Source organism: Rattus norvegicus, chromosome 11 (assembly GCF_021556685.1).
Source record: "Rattus norvegicus strain SHRSP/BbbUtx chromosome 11, alternate assembly SHRSP_T2T, whole genome shotgun sequence".
Classification (NCBI taxonomy): Eukaryota; Metazoa; Chordata; class Mammalia; order Rodentia; family Muridae; genus Rattus; species Rattus norvegicus.
In genome coordinates, this window is record NC_141544.1 from 84411335 (window position 1) to 84437827 (window position 26493).

The 26493-nt window shown below is 46.0% G+C and overlaps 1 long non-coding RNA gene across 1 annotated transcript; it reads left to right on the forward strand.

Moving 5' to 3' along the window:
- The first annotated feature begins 11739 nt into the window (after window positions 1-11739).
- Window positions 11740-20121, forward strand: LOC102547306 (uncharacterized). Its single transcript, XR_015633556.1, has 3 exons — window positions 11740-12338; window positions 18274-18545; window positions 19407-20121. It is a non-coding gene; the product is annotated as an uncharacterized LOC102547306 (long non-coding RNA).
- The last annotated feature ends 6372 nt before the right edge of the window (window positions 20122-26493 follow it).

Sequence of the window (26493 nt, forward strand, 5' to 3'; positions counted from 1 at the left end):
TCACAGAACACCCAGAGCTGTGCATCTTCAGAAGCAAGCAATAGATGTCTGCTCCAGACTCTGAGTTTCCTATAATAAAGAGATTGGGTCTACTGTGTCTACCAGAGTAGCCGTCATACAAGAGTCAACTCATGGGATTTGTAAATGTAGCTAATTCGTGTTTGGGCATTCTGATCACCTGAGAAAGGAGAAGAGAGAGAACACTGTCAGTGACCAAGGTAAGACATCTCGAGTTCTTCTTTTAGAATAATAACATTTAAGTAGGAAGCTGTGAGGGTTTGTATATGCTTGGCCCAGAGAGTAGCACTTTTAGAAGGTGTGGCCTTGTTGGAGGAAGTGTGTCACTGTGGGGGTGGGCTTGGAGACCCTCCCCTCCTAGCTGCCTGAGGATGCCCAGTCTGTTCCTGGCTTCCTTCGGGTGAAGATGTAGAACTCTCAGCTCCTCCTGCACCATGCCCGCCTGGATGCTGCCATGCTCCCACTTTGATGATAATGGACTGAACCTCTGAACCTGTAAGCCAACCCCAAGTAAATGTTGTCCTTTATAAGAGTTGCTTTGGTCATGGTGTCTGTTCACAGCAATACAACCCTAAGACAGTGTCCGTTGTGTTAAAATAAAATCATGGACTCTCCAAAGATCTGTTGAAAGCTCTTGCTAAGCATACCTCCCCTGCTTCCTTGTGTGTGTGTGTGTGTGTGTGTGTGTGTGTGTGATCAATTCAAGGCCAGGATAGGACCTTCCCCAAAATGGGCAATGGTGTTAGACGTAAGCAAAGAGGCCACTGCTTGGCTACCATCCCCGAGATGATGGGTTTGGAAACTGGGAGTGCCAGAACTTTCCTGGAAAGTTTATTTTTGCTGAGTTTTAAGCCTGACTTCAGACCATTAGCTCTCATGGATAATGCCAGTTTGTTCAAACATGTTAAGGAGCCAGCTGTCTTAGAAAGGGGGTTATCTCTTGCCAAGCGAGAGTTTTGTGGTCTGGCTTGACTGTGTGCTTGATTGCTGAACTTTTAAAGCAAATTGTAAGGGAATGTTAAAGGGAGTCTCAGTTGCCTAGATGGAGGGCTGGGGTCACTGCTCCCTAGGGGGTTCTTAGGGTGTGCAGAGTCCAACTTGAATGGCCTGGAGAGGGACTGGGGTTCTTCTGGCCTCTCTGGCCTCGAGCTAAGTACACAAGTTCTAGTGAGCCTGGCTTACTTGACCTGAGAAAGCCTACTTACCTACCTTCCAGCTGACCCACCTATATTGGGCTATCTTTTCACTGACCCCCATGATGCCCTCCCCCACCACCTCAAAAATCTGAACCAATGGTCCTCAACCTTCCAAACACTGTGACCCTTTAATAACAGTTCTTCATGTTGGGGTGACCCCCAACCACAAAATGATTTGCGTTACTACATCACAACTGTAATTTTGTTAGTTATGGATTGTAATGTAAATAGCTGACATGCTGGATATCCAATATAGGACCCTTAAGGGGTTGTGACCCACAGGTTGAGAACCACTGTTCTAAACCCTTGGGTAGAAACAACACACAGGAAGGGCCTCCATCTGAACGTGGTCAGTAATGCGTTACTGCCACTGTTAAAAGCAAAAGTATTTCAGAGGTTGAAATGCAAGACAAACTATTCAAGGGACCATGGTGACAAGTGTGGGGGCCACTACACCCATCATCCAGATCTTTCCCAAGCTCCGACTACCATACCATACTCCGCTGACTGCTATGGTCATCCGGGCTGCTATGCCTTGTCCCTCTGACCTCTGGGAAGAGATGGCTGTGTTAACTTAGTTAACGGGCACAGTGTGGCTGGCTCTCTGCTCAGGACCTCAAAGGCTGTGATTCAGGTATTTGTAGGCTGAATATCTTTCTACACATATCCAGAACCTTCACAATGCAGATCACCATCACTGTCAGCTGAAGGGCCTCTTGTCACATGAGTGCTGCAGCCTCCCCATCTGCTTTACATTGCTCTGATCTCTGTCTGTCTCTGTGTCTGTCTCTGTGTCTGTCTCTGTGTCTCTCTCTGTCTCTGTCTCTCTGTCTGTCTCTGTCTCTGTCTCTGTCTCTCTTTCTCTCTCTCTCTGAGCTCCTTTGGTAAAGTCAGGGTTACTCTGCTGACTTCGAAGCCAATTTCTATGCATCTGTGGAGTGTTTTCATATGACCCCCAGTCTTAAGGTTATTGAATTTGCTGAAGGAGCGTGCACAGCAGTGGCCAGGAACTTGGGAACCTTGGAGTTCACCAAGGCAGTCCGTCTTCCACATGTGTGATAAAGCCAGGACAGCCCAAGGCAGTGGGTTCCGAAAGCGGGAGGGTGCAAGCATGGGTTGTGGATTATTCATCTCTCTTCTCCAACTCTAATCTAACAGCTCCTCCCTGACTGGCCTGGTAAGATACCCTGTAGGTAGTGACATATTCTTCAGGGACAAGTGGGGCAAAGTGACAAAGAACGTGGGTGCCGGTCACACCAATCTAATGGATCTTTGACTCAGCACCTATACTCTATGAATTGAATTTTCTCTTTATAAATGGGAATGGGTACCAATAATATTCCTCCTTAAGGTCGCTGTGAAGATGAAAGGAAATCATATTCACTAAGCATTGAGCTCAAGGTCTAGCATGGAGCAAGCACCTACTAAAGTCAGGTATTTTATCATCATCGTCATCATCGTCGTCATCATCGTCGTCGTCGTCGTCGTCGTCATCACCATCATCATCATCATCATCATCATCATCATCATCATCTGCCTATCCCAGAGCAGTTGAGGAGTGTTAGGAAAAGGTGGAATTTAATATCATCTCTTAGACAAGATGAAATGGAAGGGCTTATATGAAGGAACCATATTCCCTTGTGCTTTGTGTAATAGAAGGATTTTCCCGCAGTGACGTCAGGCCCCTGAGCTCTCCTCTGAAAATCCCTTCCATAATGTAGTGTAAGAAATACATCTTCCTTCAATTCAGAGCATTTGGGTGGTAGTGCAGATGCTAAATATTTTCTGCATGCGACTCCAGACGGTGGGGGTGGGGGCTGGTAATTCTGAACCCTTTGAACATCATAGGCTCTCGCTGGATGAAAGGTTCATGTTGAATGTGGCATTTTATGAAATTAAAAGAAAATAATTTTTTTTTTTTTTTGCTAAAACAGCTGTGTATCCCTGCAGACCAGAGGGATGTCTTGAGGCAGTGTGTGGACCGGGGAACTAAGGGCCTTTTGGAAAACATCTGGAGACTGCATATCCAGCTTCAAACATCTCAAATCAAGTATGAAGTTGTTTATTGAGAAATTCCTCCGTGTCGGGGCATTTCAAGTGCGAACTTGTGCTCCACCATCCCAATTAGAATGATTACAACTTCCCATGAATCCTTGCACAACAACAAACAAACAAAAGCCACCCCAACTTCCTCTTCTTCCTCCAGCTTCCCAGGGGGATTTACTGTCTTTGTCCTGCATCCTGCCAGCCAGGTGGTCACACAATCAGCAAACCAGCCACAGTTACAGACATGACAATTTTCTACTTCACTGCCGTAAGCAAACATTGAGCGGTGGGGCAGAGAAGTCCAGGAACACCAGCAGTTTCAATAGAAAAGGAAGACAACTGTTTGTCCCAGGATTTAGATTGGGCTGGAAGCAGCTTAAATACATTAAAAAAAAAGCACCCAGCCTCCTCCTCTTCTCCTCCTCCTCTTTCTCCTTCCTCCTCCTCCTCCTCCTTTTTCTCCTTCCTCCTCCTCCTCTTTCTCCTTCCTCCTCCTCCTCTTCTTCCTCCTTCCTCCTCCTCCTTTTTCTCCTCCTCTTTCTCCTTCCTCCTCCTCCTCCTCTTTCTCCTTCCTCCTCCTCCTCTCCTCCTCCTCCTCTCCTCCTCCTCCTCCTTTTTCTCCTTCCTCCTCCTCCTCCTCTTCTCCTCCTCTTTCTCCTTCCTCCTCCTCCTCTTTCTCCTTCCTCCTCCTCCTCCTCTTTCTCCTTCCTCCTCCTCCTCTTCTCCTCCTCCTCTTTCTCCTTCCTCCTCCTCCTCTTTCTCCTTCCTCCTCCTCCTCTTCTTCCTCCTTCCTCCTCCTCCTTTTTCTCCTCCTCCTTCCTCCCTCCTCCTCCTTTTTCTCCTTCCTCCTCCTCCTTTTTCTCCTTCCTCCTCCTCCTCTTTCTCCTTCCTCCTCCTCCTCTTCTTCCTCCTTCCTCCTCCTCCTTTTTCTCCTCCTCCTTCCTCCCTCCTCCTCCTTTTTCTCCTTCCTCCTCCTCCTTTTTCTCCTTCCTCCTCCTCCTTTTTCTCCTTCCTCCTCCTCCTTTTTCTCCTTCCTCCTTCCTCCTCCTCCTTTTTCTCCTTCCTCCTCCTTCCTCCTCCTCCTCCTCCTCCTCTTTCTCCTTCTTCCTTTTCTTTCCTTCAACACCAATGTTCCAGAGAAGGAACCCGTAATACCTAAGCTTAGTGGAGCTTAACGAACTATAACAGGCCCAAACAGAGGCAGCTGTGACCTACACAATAAATCACTTTAGTAGGTCTCAGGGGAGAGGAACTTCCCTCCCTCCCTCCCTCCCTCCCTGGCCCTCTTACCCTTCCTGTAGATATGCAGGGAGTTGAAGTCAAAGGGAAATTAAAGGGAAAGAATTCGCCTTTTCAAGTCAGTTTATTTATGAGGATTGTTTCCCATCGTAAGGGTTACATTTTGAAACCAGTTCTTAAATTTGAGTTGCTCTGCCCTCTTTTTCCATGTCATTTAAAAGAAAGCTTCATTCCTCAGGGGACTCTGGTGTGATTTATAGCAATCTTTTTAAGTGAGTGTCTCTGGGCCAGAAAGGACACCAGAGGACTGGGTACCATCAGCACAAGCCTGGGGTGGGGGTCCTTTACTGTGCAGTGTGCAGTCAGGACTCCAGTGTCACCCCGTCCTTGGATACTAACAGGATGTGGCTGCAGAACTCCGGAGAAGCTCACCTGTCTGGGAGTCTCCTCCTTTACAGATGTAAAACCTAAGGTCTGGAAAGAGGCTGTGATCTTCCCAAATGAACGGCATAAAACTCCTGAATCTTGGTGCTGGGCTACTCCCAAAACCAGTCTCTAGCACACAAAGCGACAGACAGTTTCCTCGAAGTGGCGGAGGGTTTGTCTTGGAAGAAAGTATCTCGAGACCCAAGACTGTGAGCTGATCCTCAGTCCAGGGCTTAGGAATGGTCCCACAGACTAGGAACACAGTAGCCTTGGAACTTACACAGATTCTACTGCTTCTGGCGACCACCTTCACCTTCTCGTGCAGAAAGCATCTTCAATAGAACCTCTGTCCCTTGCTCAGCTGGCTTCCTCACTTGCAGTGGTCTCCAAGTCCTTTTTCTCATCTGGGATGTTGTTTGTCCAAGACCAGTCATTGCATCTGAAAAGATTGAGGTGACAGAAAATCAGTTAGTGGAGTTCTGTCTAAACTCCCCAGTACCCACACCCTTTCTCTCTCAACAATTTTTTCCTTTAGCCAGGAATCCTTACAAAACATTCATTCGATGAGTGTGTGTGTGTGTGTGTGTGTGTGTGTGTGTGTGTGTGCGCGCGCATGTGTGTGTGCATGCGTTAGTGGGTATGGGCAGGGGCATGTGCCATGGTGCTGTGGAAGTCAGAGGGTAGTTCTGTGGATTTGGTTCTCTTCTCCGTCTTATGTGGGTCCAGGGATTGAACTTGGGTCATCAGACTTGCACAGTTTTACTCATGAAGTCATCTCCAGCCTTCTTGTTGGATTCTAATGAGTGTCTACAGAGCTTGGTGATGGCCCCGGAGTTAATCCAAACATACCTGGAGCCTGTCAAAATGTTTTGTGGAGTATCTGTGGGCAGCTACAGGCTTAGATTTCTGGCTTCTTTTCTTACTAAAACAAAATGGAGGATTCTTCTCACGCTTCAGTTCTGCTGCTGCAGTGACGGCCTGACAAGACAAGAGGGATAATTCTCCATCCTGAGCTTCACATGAACAGTTGATTCACCCACACCTGTCCCTCTCCTCTCCCCACTGCAGCCACCACCTCCCTCCCTCTCCCTCTCTCTCTGCTGTGTTAGTTGGGCAGTTCTCACCGAGCTACATCCACGTCTCTTCCACTCTCTCTCCCTTCTCCCCTTCAGCCTTCCTGTTCCTCTTCTTCCTTTCCCTTGTCAATCTCCAGTGTCACCAGAATTCCCTACCCTGAAGCCTAGCATGCGGCGGGAGGAGAGACGAATCAGTGAAGTAAGTAGATAGTGGGCTAACATCAACTCAACCCCCAGGGAAAGGCTGGACCAGTGGCTGGTGTAATCCACCGCTCAGACTGTGCATGCAGTGAGCTCTTTCCTGCCTCCCTTCCCTACCCCATCCATCTGGTATGGAGAAGAAGCCAACCAATGGAAGGCTCAACTTGGCTGTCTCTGCCCTGAACGCATAAGCTCTCTCAGCGCACTATCTGCCTGTCCTTCCTACCTCTATGGTAGATAAAGGAAGAGGGACCTGAGTACCTGTGTCAGTGCTGAAGTAAACCCCATGATGTCTACCCTACCCAATTCCTCCTCCTACCAACTTTTCTGTTGAAAGCATTATAGTGTTGGGACGTGATGGCATTCTACATCTAGAGCCATTGTGAGCTGCACTGGGGGCTGGAAGGGAAGAAGAAAAACCAAATCTTGTTTTTACCTAATAACATTTTATACATCACGAGTGTTGCTGTAACTTTTATCTGTAACAGTATTGAACTAACATATTATCTCTCTTATTAGCTAGAGTTTTTGAGTCTTGCTTAATTTTTACCCAAAGGTTTATGGGATAGCTTTGTCTAACTCCTCCCAACTTTTTAGTTAGTGATCACTCTAAATTCTGGGAAATCCCACCTGGATACTTCTGATGCCTGTCCTTCTAGTGACAACGAGGACACAAGTCTCCTCCTGCCATCCACCCTCATCCTCTGCCACCCTCTCTCCACCATGCCTCCCCTTCCCCACCCAGCTTCTCCCTCTGCCACCCTCTCCCACTGTCACTCGCCCTCACCCTCTGCCCTGGAGATTCCCAAATGATTTTGTACATCTTGGCTGTCACATTTTGCTATTCCCTCAATTCTGCTCCTTGCCATCTGGGGAACACCCTTGGCTTTATGTCGGGTGACCTCCTGCCAGCTCTATGGGTGGGTCCTGAATGGCACAAACTCAGAAATTCCTTCAGGATGTCTCCAGCAACAACAAAGTTCAGGATGTGTGTGGATGGCTGGAGGGGATAGGAGACTTCTCCTTCCTTCCCTCTGATCTACACTGTGTCACTGTAAGGCCCACCAGTACGCTAAAAGTCTGGGCACCACAGGTCACAGCTGTGGAGAGTGGAGAAGCAGAGTCAAGGTTCGTCTAAGGGAACCAGGAACCAGAAATTCCCTACGACTGGACTTTGCCAATTACTTTATAATTACTTCCTGTGCTCTTTGTAATCGGAGGCTCTTTGGAAAGGTCTTCACTAAAATTGCTACAAAGTATCTCATGGACCCGATGCTGTTGTTTAGCTCTGTTCTTTTCAACTCAAACTGAAACTCTGTGGGCATTGAGGTGGTGTGGGGGAGGCAGGGCTTTGTACATATCATTAGGCCACTGAGAAGGCAGGGCGCTCCACCCTTGTGAGCTCTTGCTTCTCCAGGACAGAGTTGTAGCCTTGAGAGTGGATTGGTAGAAAGCAGGGCTCCCTGCCCCTGTGTTTTGCTTCCCATCCACCCTCCATCTTCCATCTGCTTTGACACCGCCAGATATGCCTGCTGCCGGCATGTTCTTGGCTTTTCTACCTGCAGAACCATGAGCTAAATAAATGTCTTTATAAACTGTCCGGTCTCAAGTACATTGTTACAGTAACAGGAAACTAACTGACGGACCATTGTCAGCCATGTACTTATCCTGATCTTTAAGGCTATTTCTGTTCTTGCTATAAATAACTCTGTCTTACTTCTTTGCATATCTATATATCTGGTTGTTGAGGCAACTAGATTTATAAATATTGGACAGTAAGAATAAGCAGAGGTTTCTTATAGAACCTGCTAAAATCTGCTTACAGGAGGACAGACCAACCAGGAGTGGATGGAAAGGATTGGGGGGTGGGGTTGGGGGAGGGGGAGTGGTGGGAGTGAGGGGGAGAGACTCAATTCCCCAAACCATGTCCATCAGTGCTAGATGTCAACCTGAGATGCGGCATTTGGTCTAGGGGTCCTCTGCCAGCCCCAGAGGTTGCTAGCAATGAGGAGGCAGGCCTCCTGGAGGTGAAGCTGGGGTGGTTTGGCCAGCAGGACACCAGGAGAGTGGTCAGGGCAGTTGGTGTTTACCAGCTGTCATGGATCACTTAAGCACAACGATTCATTTGCTGCTTCCCCAACCAGTGCAGGCTACAGCTTACAGGATTATTTAACACAGGTAGATCCATGGGCTCTCCTTTATAAAGTGAGACCTCTGTGGTGTGCCTCTCTTTTGGATGGGCACACCTGTCAGTGCATAGTCATGTTTACTGTCCCCTGTTCCCTATATGTTCCTAAAGCAAGACAAGGCCAAGGAAATGACGTTAGAGCACAGCCTGAGCCCTACGGTCCATGTTCTGGGCTCCCAGGGATGGAAGGAGAATGTCTTTTTTGTCCTGTTCTCTTCTTTGGACTACATAGCATCACCAGATATGGTGTTAATATTCCTGTTTATGACCTGTTACACGGCTGTCCCCATCCTGGAGACAACAATTCTGTCAGGGCAGGGGCCTTGAGATTACATTGCCACACACCTAGCGTAATGTAGCAAACTGTAGCTTCTTAATAAATGTTTGAGTGACTAAGGTGGAGCTTGTAGATTTGCTGCCTCTGTCTCCAGGGAGACGAGGAAGTTGACACTGGTGGATGCCCCCACCCTATTAGAGGTGCAGATTGAGCCAGAAACCAAGTCATGAGACAAATCAGAGAGTAAAGACCCAGCCTTAGGAGTCTCAGCACTAAAGCACAAAGACACCCCCTTTCCCTGTCAAAAGGCCCAGGAGAATTTAAATGGTTCTACCAGTCCTTGGATTTATCTCAGAAACTTTCAAATGTTGAAGAGGAAGAAAAGGAAGGAGATTGTTTATCATCTTCGGGTTTTTAAAAATGCTTTAAGGACCAGTGAACAAAAACAATAGGCCTCAAACCAGAAGAATGTTGCAAGGTGCAGCCCATTGTTAACCTAAGCTTGTAAGGTAGTTAGACAAGAAACACGAAAGGTGTTACCAGGACAACTTGAGTCCATCTGTGGTAAAAGTAGGCAAGTTTAGAGGATGTTTGACACACATGGTTACACATCATTCATCTTTAAAATGGGGTGGAGATTCTGCAGTGACTGAGGAGAAATAAGGAGAGAGAATGACTTGGAACTCGCCTGTGGGTTTAAATTCAGCATGATCAGTGGCTCTCAACTTTCCTAATGCCTCGACCCTTTAATACAGTTCCCCATGTTGTGGTGACTCCCAATCATGAAATTAGTTTGCTGCAGGCTGGGAAGTGGCACTCACCTTTAATCCTAGCACTCAGGAGACAGAGAGGTAGATCTCTGTGAGTTCAAGGCCAGCCTGATCTACAGAGTGAGTTCCAGGACAGCCAAGGTTACACAGAGAAACCCTGTTTTGAAAATACAGAACAAAACAAAAGCAGTGCCAGCAAGGAATTATGTCATTGCAACTTTGTAACTGTAATTTTGCTACTGTTATGAATCATAATGTATCCTGACATACGGGATATCTAATAAGAGATGCCCCCCGGAAAGGGTCGAAACCCCTCGATTGAGAACCATGGTATATGGCAAATAGTTCTATCTAATTTGCATTTTAAGTTACTGAGGATAGAATTTGTTCGTTTTCTTCTTTTTTTCTTTTTCCTTTTGAAGCAGGCTTTTATAGCACAGGCTGGCTGCCGTCTTGCTATAACTGAAGGTGACCTTCAGTTCCCCCTGCCTCCACATCCCGTGGGCTAAGAGTGCAGACACAGACCACCACATCTGGTTTATGTGGTGCTAGAGATGGGGTTTAGAAGCTCGGGGCTCAGCATGCTAGGCAAGCATTTAACTGTTGAATGTACCTCCGGCCATCGAGATTTGTTTTCATTGTGCAACCCCACCCCCACCCCCTTATTCAGGCACACTTCCAGGTTTCCTCAACCCAGGACGGCAGGAATGAAAGTAGGACTTCCTCAAGAGCGTTCTCTCAGCTGTTCTGCATCGAGGGCTGATCATACTACAGGGAAGAGGGCTGGGGTTAGAGTGTAGAGCTGGAGTCGGAGCAAGAGGTCAGAGTTGGGGGATTGGAATGAGAGACATGCAGAGACCACAGAAAAGGCTGAGGCTCCAAGCACTTTCTGTCCCTAAGGCCCCAAGGCAGAGCCTTGGGAGGGAGGCTGGAATCCAGGAGCAGGAGAGCTGCCAGCCTGCTGTGGTCTTGGAAGCAAGGGTTGGAAATCCGTGAGCATGCTGGGCTGCTTACTGCTTCCACACCATGGTACGGTCTATGCCCCTGCCGCTCCGCCTCCCCCCCACCCCACACCCCCATGTGCATACTTACATCTCCAGAAGGAGCCTTCACCACCCAGTACTGAGCCGAGTCAGTCACGCAAGAGCCTTGGACTCCTAGTCAGGTTGACTTGAGTTTTAGAGAAATCCTAGCTGGAGGGAGGGCTCAGTGTTCAAGACCACTTGATGTCGAGTCAAAGAACCTAGGTTTGAACCCCAGCACCCACATTGTGGCTCACAACCATATGTAACGACAAGTTTTAGGGGTTATAATGTCCTTGTCTTGGCTTCTACAGGTTCCAGGCACACACGTAGTACATACACATAAATGCAGGCAAAACATTCATACACATAATATAAGTATGTGTGTGTGTCTGTGTGTGGTGGCACATGTCTTTAATCCCAGCAGGCAGATGGTGAGTTCATGGCCAGTCTCTTCTACATAGTGAGTTTTAGAATAGCCACCTATATATAGGAGACCCTTTCTCAAAAATAAATAAATAAATAAATAAATAAATAAATAAATAAATAAATAAATAAATAAATAAAAATAAAACAAAACAAACAAAAACCCACCACCAAAAAAACAAAACAAAACAAAACAAACTAAACCAAACCAAACCAAACCAAACCAAAAAAAAAAAAAAAAAAAAAACCACGCAAATCCAAAAAGAAAAACAAAACAAAATAAAACAAAAAATACTGTTTAGCCTAGCACGATGGCTCACACCTTTAGTTTGATGCCAGCCTGGTCTACATAGTGGGTTCCAGGACAGACAGAGCTAAGTAGTAGAGACCTTAGAGGGGGAGACAGAGAAAGAGAGCGAGAGCGAGAGCGAGAACGAGAGAGAGAGAGAGAGAGAGAGAGAGAGAGAGAGAGAGACAGAGACAGAGACAGAGAGACAGAGACAGAGACACACAGAGAGAGCAGAGAGACTGGGCGGGGTGAGTGGGGGTGGGGTGGATCATGTGGCCTTTCATTCACATTAAGTTTGCAGAATCTATACAGAAAACCCAACATTGAACAAATATCCCTGGGCCAGAGTGTTAGATCCAAGGCACCCCTTGGAAGCCACAGGCCCCGAGAGACCCAAACTAACCAAATAACTGTCCTTCTTTCAGCCTCCAGTATCAACACACTCCCCGACTGCAATCTCGCCCACCCCCACCCCCATCTCAGCCGATCCTTTGTTTACTGGTTAAATGACAGGGACCAAGACAACATTCAGCTCCTTATTGCTTCCAGTTCAGACTGGATTCAGGAGCGGCGTGAAGCCCTGTTCTTGACAGAGGCTGTGGTCCCAGGGACCGCTCCAGTCCTGGTAATTTCCACTTCAAAACAATCAGCTTTCTGAGAAAGTTAAGTTTCTGCAACTGCAGAAAACAGCCCAGTTAATGCGCTGTGTGTGAGCTGCTTGCGCTCTGTTGGAATCTGGTCTTCCTGATGGGACGTACAGCTTGGAGTTTTATTTTTAAAAGCGCAGTGCCTGAGGGGGGGAAACGCCAGCCAGCTCTTCCAAGGCAGTCTCATCTTTCACCAGGCTCGGAACAGTGTAAACAGGACTGCGTGAGGTTCCGTGTTTATGTTTTCTCAATGACTTCCAGATTGAATTTGCTGTGTTTACAAGTTGGAGACACTTTTTCTAACCGCCAGCACTGCAAACTCCAGTGGGGGCCTGATGCCCCCGCGGGGCTCTCTCTGCTTCTAGTTATCCTGGTCTCTGACAACATCACTGTGGTGCCCCAGCAAGAGGAAAGTCCAGCTCAGCAGCTGCCTGGAGAGACTGGCTCTTCAGAATTGAATGGAATCAAGATGCCGCGTTATTATTATGATTTTGAACTTTAAACCTTGAGGCCAGAGGTAGGATGTAGGCGAAATACAGCGCGCCATCACGCTGAGGCAATGGTTCGATTTTCCTAGTCTCTCTCTGTTCTTGCTCTACCCAAACTCTACGAGCCTCACTTTGAAGTTTCTCCCAAATCCCCTGGGATCTTGAGCAAAGCTGGCCTCCTGCCCAGGGTAGCCCTGGGTGCCCTAGTACTTCCAGTTCATCTCTTACAGCACTCATCAGAATTGTGCAGAATTTCAGAGAGGAAGTTCTTGAATCTCCTCCCTTTGTAAGAAACACTGAAGTTAGCATCTCGATGAACTTCTCATGTGCTAGATTATCAGCGTTTATGAGAGAAACTGCCCATACCACAGGGTACCAACTGGCATACCAAATAGCCTCTCAGAGTTCTCATCCTTGGATTGGAGGCCCCTGGCTCGCGCCCACCAGCTGCTCACAGACAGGCAGCACACTGAGAAGAAAGAGTGTGCATGGTTCTAGTGCTGCTGTCTGTGTGACCTTGCCCCACACTGGCAGCTCACGAACACCTTCGAAGATGAGCTCCACTGAGTTCCTTGGGTCATGCCAGGCATGAAAGGACTCTGGCTAGGAAAGCATTGGGAAGGGAAGCTGGTCCAGCAATGGAGCTCAAGGTCTTAGGAAGATGCTGAGAGGGGCTCAGGGAGGCAGTCTGTCGCTATGCAACGGAGGTTACAATGCAAAAGCAAATTTAAAAAAATTAGTAATATCTGTGCTTTCTATTCTATGCAGGATGTAGATTGCATGTGTGCGCGTGTGTGCATGTGTGTCACACAAAAGTGGTTATTTGATGGGGATAATGAGGGCCAGCAGGAAGGACGTGGCACAGTGGAGGCAGTAGAAGTATATGGGTAGGAGAATATGAGTAATGGATAATGACATAAGCATGAGAACGTCAGAATGAGGGTCTGGAGCGATGGCTCCATGGGTAAGGTATAGAGTGTGCTTAATCCCCCCAGAATTCATGAGACAGAAACAAGTGGATCGTTGTAAGTTCAAAGCCAGCCTTAGAAAGTTACAGGCAGGCTGGAGAGATGGCTCAGTGGTTAAGAGCACTGACTGCTCTTCTAGAGGTCCTGAGTTCAACTCCCAGCAACCACATTGAGATCTGATGCCCTCTGCAATTGCTGTGGTGTGTCTGAAGACAGCTATAGTGTACTTACAATAAATAAATAAATAAATAAATAAATAAATAAGTCGTTATAAAAAAGACAGCAAAAATTAAAATAGAAAAAAGAAAGTTACAGGCCAGCCAGGGTTATACAGTAAGACCTTATTGTTGTTGTTGTTGTTGTTATTATTGTTATTATTATTATTTATTAAGTGCATGCTGTACGGAGGACTTGAGTTTAGTTTCCCATACTGCCCCATGCTGGGCACCTGTCAATCACCTGTAACTCCAGACCCAGGGGATTCAACGCTGTCTTCTAGCCTCCTCAGACATCTGCCCTCATACACACATACCCCTCCAACATAGAAATAATTTTAAAAATATTGTGAATCTTTACTTAGGGAAAATATCATAATGGAACCCATTATTTTGTATGGAAGCTTAAAAGAATTAAAAAAGGCATTAATGTTCATGAAACTCAGACACAAGGGGTCCCACCATGTCTGCAGGGCCCACTTTTTCCTTGAACTCTGCAATTGCTGTGGTTAATTATTGTTTTTCCAGGGCTCCCTGGGTCTCTGTTGACTCGAAGGTTGGACTTGGTGGTGACCAAGGGCTTCCAGCTCCAGCTCTGATTCTGCTCTGTGGTTCTCTGTGCACAAAGATAGGATGAAATCTGAGGGGAGGGGGAAAAAAGAGAAAACTGAGTTACACAATCGAAGAGCTTTGGTCAAGTGGAAAAGCAAGTAGTTTATTTGATATTAATAAAGTAGTTAATTAATGATACTAATTAAAAATAATTAGTTTAATGATCATTATTTTTTTATTCCTAGTTCATAGATTTGGGCCACACACCATATATATATATATATATATATATATATATATATATATATACACACACATACATATATACACACATATATATATGTGTGTGTGTGTATGTGTGTGTAATATATATGTATATGTATACATAATGTATATATACGCATACACATATATATGTATATATGTGTATGTGTATATATATACCACTTACATATCCTATCCAACATGACCTAGCTGCCATACATACACTTATCTCACCTCTCCCCTTTTACCTGTATGCCTGCCTTTCTCCTTTCTTGTCTTTCTTCCTGGTTTGATTGTAAATGTCTTTATTGGTATGTATGTGTGTGCAGAATTAGTTCTCTCATTCCTCCGCATCAGTCCTGGGATCAGTCTCAGATGTGACAAGCAGTGCCTTCACCCGGGGTACCGGCTCACCGGCCCTATTTCGTTTCATTTTTAAGTATATTTCTTGTCACAGTAAAGCCTACAGACACTGGAAGTAGACCCCGCTCCTTTGTGTTTTTTGCCACCCTCACGGTGCTCCAGAAATTTATAGCTTGGGCACCTCTTGTAATAAAATATAATGCAGCTCAAAGGTGCCTGGTGGGCCCATGTCACAGTGTCCCCCTGAGAAATCACGCCATGCAACAGATCTTGTATAACGTTTGTTTGGGGGAAGGGAAGGGAAGAGGGAGTCAGGGCCTGGAGAAGGGGTAGAGGCAGACAGACAGAGGCAGAACCGTGGTGTTGGAGAAGCGGGGACAGAGGACAGAAAGAGAGAGAGACAGGCGGGGAACACGTGGGAACAGAGAGAACTGGGGTTTGAGCATTCCTCTTACATGCCACCCACACCTGGCTGTGGCAGGTAATGGCCGCCTGGCCCGATAAGAGCAACCCACCTACCCCAGACACCTTTCGACTGAGAAGGCAGGTGAAAGAGATAAAATTGCTTCGATGATTAAAAATCGTCTTAAAAATAACTGCTTTGTTTTAGAAATAATTTATGTGTGGCTTTTCATACCCTCACATCCTGGTAATTGATAAGTTTCATCTATTTGCACATTTCATTGATGGTTCTTCATCCTTAGCCGCTAACCCTGGCACATCCATCAGGCAAATTCCTAAGAAACGCCCCTTCGGCACTCTTCTAATGGGGGCGATCAAATCAGGCTTAATGTTCACGCCGGGGAGCAGCCGTGTTACGAGACGACTATTACTTCCTCGTTACCGTTTTAAGTTCTACTAATAGCCACTTTGGGATCATAAATTACCGCCAGCATCTTTCAGAGTGGAGGCTAACCCTTCACCTCACAGCTGATCAGCATCACCCGGGGAAAGACGTGAAAATCTAGACTTAAGGGATCCTATCTGGTATGACCTTGGATAAGTCACCTCCCTTCTATGGACCTGCTTCTTTTCTCTCCCTTTCCTTTCCTTTCCTTTCCTTTCCTTTTTCCTTTCCTTTCCTTTCCTTTCCTTTCCTTTTTTCCAGAGCTGAGGACCGAACCCCAGGGCCTTGTGCTTGCCAGGCAAGCACTCTACCACTGAGCTAAATCCCCAACCCCTTGGACCTGCTTCTTTATGTATAAAATGGTGTAGGTCATTTGGACAGGCCTTTGTTGGTTGTGTGTGTGTGTGTGTGCGCATGCACACGTGTGTGTGGGCACAGGTACATGCATGTGTGTGTGCACTCAAAGAGTTGAGACCTCTGTGAGGTACCTTGGGATCTTAGACTCTTCCCGCTGTTGTGATACAATATCCAGAGCTGAGTTATAAGAACAGATTTCCTCCTCATGGTCCGAGAGGTTGGAAGGTCAAGATCAAGTTCTTGCCAGTTTTGGTGAAGGCTGACTTTGGCTCCCAACCTAGTACTTTGTTACCATGGTTTCACAGGGCAGAAACTGGAAGGTTAAGAAACCATGGACAGTTTCCTCCTTTGTATAGGGCACTAACCCACTTATGGGGAACAGCTCTTGTATCTGACCTGTCCCCTAAAGGCTCTCCTGTTGACCATGTGCTGGTGATTGGGTTCCAATAGGAGCTTGGGAGGGGATGTCAACCCTTAAATGATAGTAGTAGGATGTGACAGTAGAGACCTCATGAAGAGATAGTGTCCTTACATGGGCTGAGGAGACCGAGCTCTCTTCAGCTGTGTGGGGAGAGTAGAACGTGGGCTCCCTCAGACACACTGAATCACTGGCTGCTTGATTTTGCACTCCCAGGCCCCAGTACAGTAGGAAATAAATGTCTGTTGTTCATAAGCCGCCAAGGTGTGGTCGTTTGTTATGAGAGCCTGAGAGGACCAAGGTGGACATGACCTGGTCAGTCATCTCAACGAGCACAGGCTGCTGGGTGAAAAGATTCGATTCCCAATCCTGGAAAGCATTTCAGGTGGGGCGGTTTTCCAGATCCACCCATCAAATCCATCAGCTTCCGAGAGAAACAGGGGCTGTTCAGATGCTCAGAATCATAGGCAGAAGAGTCAGCAAAGGCCTTAGGGGGCATAAATTCATGCTTTTGACCTTGTGTCCCTTTAGTGGGTATAAGGGCTGGTGAGCCTCCTGGACCCATTCTCCACTCCCACCTCCCCCACTCCCACCCCCTTCCACCGGTCAGCAGTCCCTGCTTAAGTATTTCCTAGGCTGGGACCTAGTTCGTTCATCCCCCCCCCCTCCTCCTTCTCTTCCTCCTCCTCCTTCTCTTCCTCCTCCTCTTTCTCTTCCTCCTCCTCCTCTTCTTTGTTCCCTCCCTCCCTCCCTCCCTCCCTCCCTCCCTCCCTTCTTCTTTCTTTCTTTCTTTCTTTCTTTCTTTCTTTCTTTCTTTCTTTCTTTCTTTCTTTCTTTCTTAGAGAAGGTCTCACTATGTAGCTCAGACTGCCCTGGAACTCACTCTGTAGACCAGGTTGACCTCAAATTCACAGAGATCCCCCTGCTTCTGCCTCCTTAGTGCGAGGATTAAAGGCGTGTACCACCACACTTGGCATGGAACCTACTTACCTATGTAGTCGTACAAGGGAAAAGACATGTCCTTAGGTAGGTGGCATTCCGGACCCTAGGAAACGATAAAAAGGAACAGCCTTCCTTTGTTTTAGTATTATTTTATTTCTCTATTTTTGAGGAGAAGTTGGTCTGTAGCCTAGGTTGGTCTGAAATTTCCTCGCCTCAAGTGATTTCCCTGCCTTAGCTTCCAGAGTAGCTAGGGCCACAGGTTCCGACTACCACAGCCAGCATCCAAACTATGATATACTTCTGAGGATGGGCTTTCCACATTTTAGAGACCCCAAAACTTTTTGTTAAAGCTCCAATAAAGAGTCTTCACATGGAACCCAGTTCATACATAAAATGGGTTTAGGGCACAATACACACACACACACACACACACACACACACACACACACACACACACATTCTTGCTGTAGCATTCATTATAAATTCAACACAGGACTGTTGTGACTAATAAAACGGTAAATCTGACAGTTTCAGTTTATCTGCCTCAGCATCTGGTAAACCTGGGCACTGTTTTTTTGTTTTTGTTTTTGTTTTCTTTTTTTTTTTTTTTTTTCCTTAACACATCCTTCCAGGTTGCAATGTGGGAGTTTTTCTTAGAATGGCCTTGAGTAGAGGACACTCCTCAAGACACAGAGAGCAAGCTTCCATCCCAAGGTCAGCTCTGAAATGAGTCACAGACGTCTATGCCATAGTTTCGGGTGTCTTAATGACATAATACGCATTTCTCGTTGGAATCCCGAATGGAAATGTTTCCAACTATGAATAAAGATATTAGATTAACTCATTACCAGCTCGAGAGGGATTTCTTTGGGCTGTGGATGTGAGAATTTGAGGTCTCTGAGTCAGCTCTGCAGGGGGCACAGAGTGTTGGGTGTGGTCCTGGACGCACAGAGGCAGGGAAAAGGACTCAGGCCCGGATGCTGCCAGGTGGCTCTGAAGCCTCACAGGAGCCTCGGTTATGTTTTCTTTTCTTTGTAGGCTGCCAACATTCTCGTCTCCCTTCAGCAAACTCCAGACCACACCTGCAGAGGCTCTTAGAGCCATTGTGTCTGAGGAAGCCTGCCTCTCTGAGGAGACTACTTTGAAAATGGAAATGGTGGGTTCCAGGAGACTCCAAGGAGAAGGGGTCCTCCACCTACCTTCCATAAACCTCTTTCTACTAACCAGTTGCCTTCCACTGCGGCACCGGAAACTCTGGCCTTATCGTGCCTAATTAAAGCTGATGTCTCCTTCAGACTTCAATGTGTCAGGTGTGTATATCCAGTACTGTTGGATCCCAGGGTCCAAGAGGGCTAAACCAGTCTGCAATGGTTCATAGTCAACAAAGTGGGAGTTCCCAGACCCCTTGAGAGACGAGGTGGGTTCATGGAGTTTTCAAACAATATCACCATCAGCTTGCTTTGAAGACCTTTAGACACTAATTTTTCAGGCCCGGTTAGAATATTGAAATGTCTGATTTCTCCAGCCTGTATCCAACCTCAGGCCTGAAAAAGCATTTGTCAGTGTGTCACTAATGACTGGTAGCCCCGCTTGGTGTGGTTGGTAGGTCCAAGTCCCAAGGTTTGCTTCAAAGTGTTAGGTCAGCATGGGGAGATATCAAGTCACCCACTAGTAGCATCTTACAACTCAGGAATTAAAAAAAGGATTCTCTGGTCTCTATTGCTCAGTTTCAGAAGCAGCCAGGACTGGAATCCTGAGAGAAGAAAACTTTTTAGAAATATAAGGAAAGGGGCTGGGGATTTAGCTCAGTGGTAGAGCGCTTGCCTAGCAAGCGCAAGGCCCTGGGTTCGGTCCCCAGCTCCGAAAAAAAAGAAAAAGAAAAAAAAAAGAAATATAAGGAAAATAAAAAGCAACATGCCAGGCTACTGAGACAGCTCAGCCGGTAAGATGGCTTGGTGGGTGAAGAGACTTGCATAAGCGTGGGAACTGAATTCCATCTCTGGAACTCGACTCCCGGATGTTGTCCTTTGGTACCTGCATTCAAGCAACACACACACACACACACACACACACACACACACACACACACCCCACAGAATTAATTTTTTTTTTTAAAAAGAAACATGTTCACTGAGTATGTTAATTCTAATTTTCTATTTCTTATATCCCAGGTCTCTGCCAGTAGAGAAGCTGGATTCCCCACTCTCTGGGCCCTTGGTCCATAACGTATAAGCAGTCTGTGGTCACCGAACCCACGGGGCTCTAGAGGTCACTCAAGTTGACAGAGGGATGGCGGATGAGAGAGTCTGTGAGCAGTTGTCAAAACTGCCAACAGCCTTTGATCTTTGTCAATCTGGTTAAGATGCATTCTGCCTTTGGGGAGCTAGAAATGTGGTCAGTTGGTAGAGTGCTTGCCTCACACATGCAGAGCCCCACATCAGATTCCCAGCACTGACTAAACAAGGTATGCTTGCACGCTCTAGAGGGGTGGGCAAGATCAAGAATTCTAGGTCATTCCCAGTTGTGTACCAGGTTCAAGACCAGCCTGGGCTACCCATGAGGTGTCTGACAAACCTGCTTTCTTTGCTTCTTGACTGGGTTATGCCGGTCCCCAGAAAGTCTTGAGGAATCCCTGTCCTGATAGTTACCAGGTCTGGGCAAGCTCCGAGACTTCCTAGTTCCTTCTCAGGAGGTTCTGGTAGAGCCCCATGACTTTGCTGAAGCCCAAGGTCCGGATCTGTATGTAAGGACAGTCACATCTAGCTCACAGTGTCCGTGGGGGCACTCAGAGTTAGCCCTCAATAAAAGGAAACCATTGCTGTTAATAGTTATGAATAGTGGAAATGGACTTATGACTTAATAAAGACAGCATGCTGGTAGACAAAAGTTTGTCAAAATGCTGGCTCCAAAGGGTTCAGAGAATAGAAGGTTGGGACATTTTGCACTACTCCATCCTAAGCTTTCTCATTTTCAGTGGGATTGGAGTGGGGTGGAGGTGGGGGGTAGGCCTACTCTCACGGCTGAAATTTAATTGGGAACTCTTCTTTTATTTCCTTGGACCGATTATAGGTATTTTCTGCTGTCATAAAACTGAAGCTCAAGGCCATAGTACAGGCCACATGGCCCATGGTGACCTCCTTCTGAGCCATCTCTGTGTGTCCTCTGATTGAAAACTGTTGACTGGGATGGGTAGAACAATACGCTCCGTCACGATGGCCTCTGATCCCATTCTATCACTACATCATTCTGTTGGCTCAAAACTCTGCCTCTCCCCCTCAGAGCCACCAGTAATCCAGAGGGGGTGGGAGAGTAAGTTGGGGTCCCTTTGCCTGGGAACAAGGGTTTCAACCATACAGTATCCAATAGTAATGCCAGGGTAGTGAACCTTCTTCTGGCTTAGATACGTTCTCACTCCCCAGCCATTTTACCATGGGGCTTTGTTCTCAGGGGACTCTGTTTTTTTGGGGGACGGAGGGGACAAATTGTTGAAATATGTGATTTTTCTTCCAAAAACAACAAACAACAAAACAAAACAAAATCTGCTCTACAAATAGTCTAGTTTTTAAACAAATTGTTGAGAACAGCCTCGAAATAGAATTCGGCTCTCCACAGTCTCTTCATGCTAATGACTCCAAGACTGAAGCTTCACATTAGGGTAGCTTCCCTGGTGATTGAGCCCAGGAGGGAATATTGTCCCCCCCCCTTTCGAAACCATGCCCTGTCACCCACTTGCTTGCAAGTCTCCTTTACAGTGTCTGTCACCACTCAGAGGTTGCCACGGACAATGTCTTTTTTCTATTACAGTAAGGCTAGTACTTTTTTAAAAAAAATTCATTTTCTTCTCCATAAGACACTTGAAATGTTCACTTGAAGGGGGAGGGGAACCTCACGGCTGAACTCCATTTGGTGTCTGACTATGACAAAAACGAGAGACATAGAGATTAACAAGTCGAAATGAAGCTTGTTAATCAAAATTAACTACAGCCACACAGCTTGCTGGGAATCGTCTCTTTCTTGCTTAATTAAGAGGATGAAAATTCATCTTTTACTGGAAAAAAATGAAGTCTTCCTTAGCAGAGAGGAAAATGTTTCCCAAGTTTGATTGAAGCAGCACTGTTCTTCTAGGAGAAGAAAAAAAGATTAAAAATAAAACCAACCAACCAGACAAACAAACGACAACAACGAAGTAAAAACCCAAACAAGTCTGGTGTTGGGACATTGAGACGAAAAGGGGCTTGAAGCATGGGTTCTCAACCCGTGGGTCTCGACCCCTTCGGGAATTAAAAGACCCTTTCCCAGGGGTCACATATCAGGTTTCCTGAATATCAGATACTTACAATATGGTTCATAGCAGCAGCAAAATTACAGCTAGGGAGTAGCAATGAAAATACTTTTGTGGTTGAGGGTCACCAGGAGGGACTGTATGAAGGGTCGCGGCATCAGGAGGGTTGAGAGCCACTGTCCTAAAGTGAATCCTTTAATGGAGTTGCTTCTTCTGGTCAAATACTTGGGTGTGGTTAGGTGTCTTTCACAATGAGTTCAAGCAACTCACCTGGGGGTGATGATTATAAACACCTTAACAGGCTCGGGACTGCGGAATCCGTATCGCTGGCGTTGACTCTGTCACAAGCGTAATTATAACTAGAAATGGTGTCTACCATGTGCTAGAATCCCCCTCCCCTTAAAAAACACCTATTTATTCTGACATGGCTGCTGCTATACAGTCTTGTAGTGATGTGTAGCATGATTAAGCCATCACCTTTTAAAAAGCGACTCCAATCTCCGCCCCCACAGACCTCCACCCCTGGGAGAAATACGGTGATTCTAAGGGAAGCAGAATAAGGGGGAGGTGGAGCCATGGGCTTTAACCTCGGTAACTAATTCTACAGTGAGATCAAGACTCCAAACCCAAAAGACAATCCCTACCGGCTCCAGGGATTAGGAGGGACTGCTCACTCCCGTGGCCATCTGTCCTGTCCACCACCCCGTTAGGACAGACAACCCGTTGGGAGTAAAAGAAAGGCCCTTTTATGTCTGAGTCTCACCACCCCTGAGACTGCCCTTCAGAAACCCTATCTTTCCCATCCTCTCCTTTCTCAGAAACACTAAAAGTCCTTTGTAAACATCCTCCCGGAACAGTCTCCAGATCTGTCTGATAAACCGCAAATGGAAAGGCAGATTAGGTAGAGAGTTTAAAGGAGTAGTCCGTCGGTGAAGTAGCTGGGGTCTCTTGATTTGAAAAGCCCCAGAAAGGATATTGTCCAAAGTCTTGAGTCTTACTCGGGGTGCGGGGTTGCAGGCTTGTAGTTCCGGCACTTGGGAGGCAGAAGCTGGAAGTTCGGGAGTTCAAGGTCAAAATCAGTTAAAGAAACAAAAGATCGCATTGTCTAACGAAGTGGCAGACCTTCTAGTTTGCATAAGCGCACTATGCCCTTTACTCTAGCTGCGTATTCTCACTACCTACGGCGGTAATTAGGTGACACAGCACAGGACTGATAGACGGCACCCTGTTTTACTGCTGAGGAGAAATCCTCTCCTGGATCACCTTATTCACTGTGAGGTAACAGTAATAAAATCGCTTTACCAGGCTCATGTATGAGTCTGTATGTGAACACATGTGTTCATGTCAAGTCTAATAGATTATGTGTTGGGAAGATGCTAAATTAAAAACAAGATTGTTTTCTCAAACCCTTTAGACCTCCTCATCTAATTTTATGCCTATTCTGTTACTTCTATTGTTGGTCTTGCTCATTTTAGAGGTTCAAGCCAGTACGTAATAGGTGTGTGTCTTGTAATTGTTTCACATAGCCTTGCTGATAGCCCAGGCTATCCTTAACTCACTATCCTACTGCCTTAGTTTCCCCAGTGCTGGGCTAACCAACATGGGCTTTTTTTTTTTTTTTTAAAGATTTATTTTTATTTATATGAATACATTGTAGCTGTCTTCAGACACACCAGAAGAGGGATGGTTGTGAGCCACCATATGGTTGCTGGGAATTGAACTCAGGACCTCTGGAAGAGCAGGTCGGTGCTCTTAACCACGAGCCATCTCTCCAGCCCCAACATGGGCTTTCATAGCCTGCTATGGTTGTGGCTTTAATATGAACTTCTTTAATGGCTGTGGTTCATTGTCTTTTCATTTGCTTTTGTGCCATCTGTGTGTTCCACGGATGAAACGTCTGTTTGAGTTTTTTGTCAGTTTTGTAAGATTTGTGTATTTGGATGTGTTTTCCTCTTCTGGAAGCTCATGTACTAGTGAAAGACCTCCGGAGAGGACCTTTCCCTCAGGAGGAGACCCCAAGCGCCCAATGACTGAGCCGAGGCCACTCGGATGCAATCAGCAAGAGGGTTTATTGGAAAACACAGGTACCTGCGGGCACACAGTCTCTTCGGAGGACTTGCGCGCCCAGCAGCTCCAGCATGGGGCTTTTATAGGGTTTGGGGAAGCAGAAGCGGGCGTACAGAAGCAGATGCATAGTTACGGGGATTGGTGGATTTAAAAGAGGCATATAGACATGTTCACATATGATTGGTTATTTCACATGATGAGGTAATAAGGTATAGCTACACACATTGGCAGGTTTGCATCATAATCGAATGAGGTTGTAACATGGTAAAAGAGAACGTGCGGGCTGGGACGTCCTGAATGTCGGGGGCTAGGGGCTTATCCCTTCCTGCCAGTCTCCTAGTCTGTTCTGTATTCCTTTCCTTTTATGGTCTGTTAGTTTTAACGGTGACTCGGCCCTAGGTATCTGGGCGTGCCTGGGCTCGTTCAAGCCTGTTGCAGCTCTGAGTTAAGACTCATGGGGTGGGTCTTTCACTAGGAGCTTGACCCTCAGTGTGGCAGTGGTAGGAGCTTTAAGCTGGGGTCTTGTTGAACCATGGGGTCCATTGTTAGAAAAGATTGATGCTATTCTTTAAGGACTGAGCTGGTTCCCGAGGATCAGCTGACAGGAAGCTTGAGCCTGAGTCCTCTCAGGCTCTTCTGCTTCTTGTTCACACACATGTGACCACTGCAGGGCTTTGCTGCTTCTCTATTATGTGGTGGCACCACACCAAGAACCAAATAAACTTCTCTTCTTTATACATTAACTGGAATCAGCCATTTTGTTGTAACAGTACAGGTAAATTAAGATTTTTTTAAAAAAGACATACTCTGTATGATTTGCCAATATTTTCTCCAGATTCTTTTTCTATTTTCTCTATTTTTTTTATTCTTAATGGAGTGCCTTCTGAGGAAAAATTTAAATATTTTAATGTAATATTTAGCATTTTACGCAAGTTTGTAAAGATCACTATATCCAGCATTACTCTTAATTCTTCCTCACCCCACAACACATCCCCCTTCCAACTTTATGTCCTTGAAGTGAAATTCTTGGTTTTTTTTTTTTTAATTCAATCTCTCTCTCTTTCTCTCTCTCTCTCTCTCTCTCTCTCTCCCTCCCTCTCCCTCTCGCTCTCCCTCCCCCTCTCTCTGTAGGCTGGCCTCTACCTCTGTAGTGCTCTGATTGTAGTTGTATGCGTGATTTATGAAGTGCTGGGATTGAACTCAGGGCTTTATAAGTGCTAGGAAAGTATTGAAAGGAAAATTATACAGATTTGAGGTTTAAAAATATGAAGTTAAAAGAATAAGTTTTAAATTCAGACTCAGGGCTAAACACTGTGAAAAGCAAGTCCAGGCAGCCCCGCCCTGCCGATAGAACTAACAGACCATAAAAGGAAAGGAATGCAGAACAGACCAGGAGTACCGGATCTGACTCACAGGCCACCTGGCAGGAAGAGATAAGCCCCCAGCCCCCGACATCCAGGACGCCCCAAACCTGCCAATGTGTGTAGCTATACCTTATTACCTCATCATGTGAAATAGCCAATCATATGTGAACATGTCTATGTGCCTCATTTGAATCCACCAATCCCCGTAACTATGCATCTGCTTCTGTACGCCCGCTTCTGCTTCCCCAATCCCTATAAAAGCCCCATGCTGGAGCTGCTGGGCGCGCAAGTCCTCCGAAGAGACTGTGTGCCCGAAGGTACCTGTGTTTTCCAATAAACCCTTTTGCTGATTGCATCCGAGTGGACTCGGCTCAGTCATTGGGCGCTTGGGACTCCTCCTGAGGGAAAGGTCCTCTCCGGGGGTCTTTCAGTATCTTCCTATCTGACCTACCTGAGAAGATTCAAAGTATAGGTCTGTGCTTTAACTCATATCTAAGAAATGTTTTCCTATTCCTAGCCACAAAGGTTTTTTTTTTTTTTCCCGATGTTTCTTCTAGTGGTTCTGTAACTTAGGTTTTGTATGTAGGGTTCATATCTATACTGAGTTGGTTTTTATAATGTGGAAACAAATAATTATTTTTTCATTTTTAATACAATTTTTAGCATAATTTATTGCATAATTTTCCCTTTCTGTCTATTGAAGATCAAGTAACTATATATTTGGTATATCTACTCCTGGACTTTCTATATTATTACATTGATCTAATTGCCTTTGTTACACAACACCACAATGGCAAGGTGTTATGGCTTGAATATGCTTGGCCAAGGGAGTGGCACTATTTAAAGTGGCCTTGTTGGAGTAGGTGTGTCACTGTGGGTGTGGGTTTTAAGACCCTATCCTAACTGCCTGAAAGTCAGTTTTCCACTAGCAGCCTTCAGATGAAGATGTAGAACTCTCAGCTCCTTCTGCACCATGCCTGCCTAGATGCTGCCATGCTCCAACCTTGATGATGATAGACTGAACCTCTGAATCTGTAAGTCAACCCCAATTAAATGTTATCCTTTATAAGACTCATCTTAGTCATGGTGTCTGTTCACAGCAGTAAAAACCCTAACTAATAGAGAAGTTGGTACCAGGAGTGGGGTATTGCTGTGACATGCCTGGCCATGCTTTTGTTTGGAAAAAATGTGGCTTTTGGAACCTTGGATTTGGAAAGCAGTGGGATGCTTTAAATGGGGCTTAATGGGCTATCGTAGTTGAAATATGAAAGACTTTTTGTTACTGAGAGTGTTGAATTGTGAGGATCTGACCCAAGAGGTTTCAGTGTAGAATTTCAGTATGTGGCCTGGAGATTGTTATTGTGGTATTTTGGTAAAGAATGTGGTTCCTTGTTGCCTTTGTCCAAAGAGTCTGCCTGAGGCTAAGGTGAAGAGACTCAGATTAATTGGGTTGACAAAGGAAGTCTCAAAAAAAAAAAAAAAAAAAAAAAAAAAAGCCTGGCAGAGACTTTGTTCTCTGGTTAAAGCTCATGATGAGCCGTTTGA